At 37.0% G+C, this 2,539-nt stretch overlaps 1 long non-coding RNA gene across 2 annotated transcripts in view; it reads right to left on the minus strand.

Annotated features, from left to right (window-relative positions):
* The window catches only part of LOC116104329, a 17,186-nt gene that overhangs the window by 10,050 nt on the left and 4,597 nt on the right, over positions 1-2,539 (minus strand). The window contains exon 1 of one of the 2 annotated variants that reach the window (XR_004123845.1): positions 615-700. The exons of the other annotated variant lie outside the window; for it this stretch is intronic. This is a non-coding gene — a long non-coding RNA (uncharacterized LOC116104329). Of the gene's footprint in view, positions 1-614; positions 701-2,539 lie in introns of those variants that run through there. 2 annotated transcript variants of the gene reach the window in all.

Consider the following 2,539-nt stretch of genomic DNA (forward strand, 5'->3'; position numbering starts at 1 on the left):
TTTTAAAGATTCTATTCATTTTATCTATATGAGTACAAATAAATAAATCGTTTTTTAAAACTCTTATAAAAAAAGTTGCACTGTCATGCATTCATATATAAGCATTGGCAGCCAAACTTCATAATGTATCAGTAATGCTTTTGGTATTTCTTTTAAAGAGAATGGATTGTTTAAAGTTTTGTTTTAGCTGGGCAGTGTTAGCATATGCCTTTAATCTCAGCAATTGAGAGGCAGAGGCAGGAAAATTTCTAAGTTTGATGCCAGCCTGGTCTGCAGAGTTCCAGGACCATCAGGGCTACACAGAGAAACCCTGCCTCGAAAAACCAAAAACTAAAAAAATAAAAATGAAAATAAAAATAACACTTCATTTTGCTTTCCAAAAGTTATGGTTATTCCTTAATACTAAAAAGAAACTTTAAAAGTATGGTTTAAATTTCCAGTGTTCCATAGACTGCAGTTTGATCCCAAGCTCAGGATTCTTAATGCACCCATATTTTGTAATTAGGATGATTGCAAGAGTAATAAAAGTTAAAAACAGCCGTGGCCAGTATGTGCCCGCTGCCCTTTTACACAAGCTTTATTGGATACAGTGGTAGAAGCAAAATTTAACTCACCAAGGTTGGAAAGGAGATCTCAGTAAGAATTTATTTGGTATCTAGCAGGCTCCTGATGAACTTTTCAGGATTTTGTGGATAGGCTTCTAAAAACAGCGAGTAGAATTTTCAGAGACACTCAAGAAGGGGTTCCTTTTGTTACACAATTTTCTTATGAGAATGCTAATGCAGCTCCCTGCGACCATCCACCCATACAAAGTACAGACAGACTTATCTGGATATATTTGTCTTGGTGCACAAATTACACCCTCATAAAATCAGAGTCTAACTTTGTTTGCTGCCTTGCAGGGGACTACAATACGTACAAGCAATGCTTTCACAGCGACGAGGTGATAAGGAATGTTTTTAGTATAAATCATCTTAGAAAAGACTGTCCAAAGGTTAGAGGCATAGAAAAGAGAGTAGAACGGCTCCCCTGCAATCTGTCTTCATTGCAGGGGAGGGACAGGACTTTGGGCAGGACTCAGGTGGTATGCTCAGATGAAAAAATATGCTTAGAGCAGCCTCACTGAGGCTTATGTGGCATTTCTTTTGTTTTGCAAACCCTGCTTAAGGGAGTTTTGAGGGCCTCTCCTTGGCTCCTGGGGAATTTGTTTTGTTTTGTTTTGTTTTGTTTTGTTTTTGAGACAGGGTTTCTCTGTGTATCCCTGGCTGTCCTGGAACTCACTCTGTACACCAGGCTGGCCTTGATCTCAGAAATCAGCCTGCCTCTGCCTCCCAAGTGCTGGGACAAAAGGCTTGTGCCACCACTGCCCTGCCTGGGGAGTTATTTTTAAGCCAAAACAGCATTATTCCAGATCTATCCAAGTCTTGTTCAAAATAGTTTAAACTTAAGATTTATGAAAGGTCAATGAGGCTGTGGCACTTGTAGAGGCATTACAATCTGGCCTGCGTACGCCATATAGAATTATTATGGATTTGGAAGGTTGTTTTTTTCCTTTACATCCTGATAATTGTAAAGGGTTTACTTCTAGTGAGCTTGCAATCATTGTAAAGTTTTGCCTCCAGGAATGACTAATTTTGTAATTACGTAAAAAAAAAAAAAAATTCTGTTTTGTCTCTACTTCAATACAAGATGCTAGGACTTTGAATTTTTCAGTGTATATTGTTTATTATGTAGGGAGTATTTTATTAGCTAATAAAATTTACTACCTTTGCTCTTATATAACAAGCTTTAAAGTTTTGGGGAGTACTTGTTGCTCCAGAAAAGATTCAGAAGCAATATCTTTTTCAATATTTGGGGTCTGTTACATCCTAGAAAAATTGTGATACAGAAAATTCAAGAAAGAAAAAATGATTTACTTATTCAAATTATTATCAAAAGCTTCCATGAGATGTTAATTGGATAAGACCTCAGCTTAAGTTCACCACAGGAGGACATAAGCCTTTGTTGGATGTTGTCAAGGAGGATGCAAATTAACTGATGAGAGACAAAGAGCTTTGCAGAAAGTAGAGGAAGCTTCTGTAATCAATTGTTATCAATTGTAATCAACTGTAGTCAAGTGTATAGCTAATTATTGTTACTCAGTGTGCCCACAGCAATTCTTTGGCAAAAGAGAACATTAATGTGGATTCATCTTTCTTCATCTCCAAGTAAAATTTTAACATTCTGTTATGAAGCTGTTGTGGTGTCAATAAAAAATTGTAGGATAGAATCATGAACATTGAGACTTGGCCACAGAACTTTGTCTTTGCTTTTTATTTCTCTCTCTGTTCTTCCCATCCATCCCCAGCTTTCCTTTCAGGAATCCAGTAACATATGGCCACTGGCAGCTACATTAGATGGCTGAAAATTACCTTGAACTTCTGATATTCTTGTCTTTACTTCCTCCCCACACCAAGTACTAGGCAGGAAGCTACCATACCCAGCTTTATATAATGCTGCAGATCAAACACAGTTGATATGTATATATATATATATATAT

Source organism: Mastomys coucha, unplaced genomic scaffold (genome assembly GCF_008632895.1).
Source record: "Mastomys coucha isolate ucsf_1 unplaced genomic scaffold, UCSF_Mcou_1 pScaffold1, whole genome shotgun sequence".
Taxonomy (NCBI): Eukaryota; Metazoa; Chordata; class Mammalia; order Rodentia; family Muridae; genus Mastomys; species Mastomys coucha.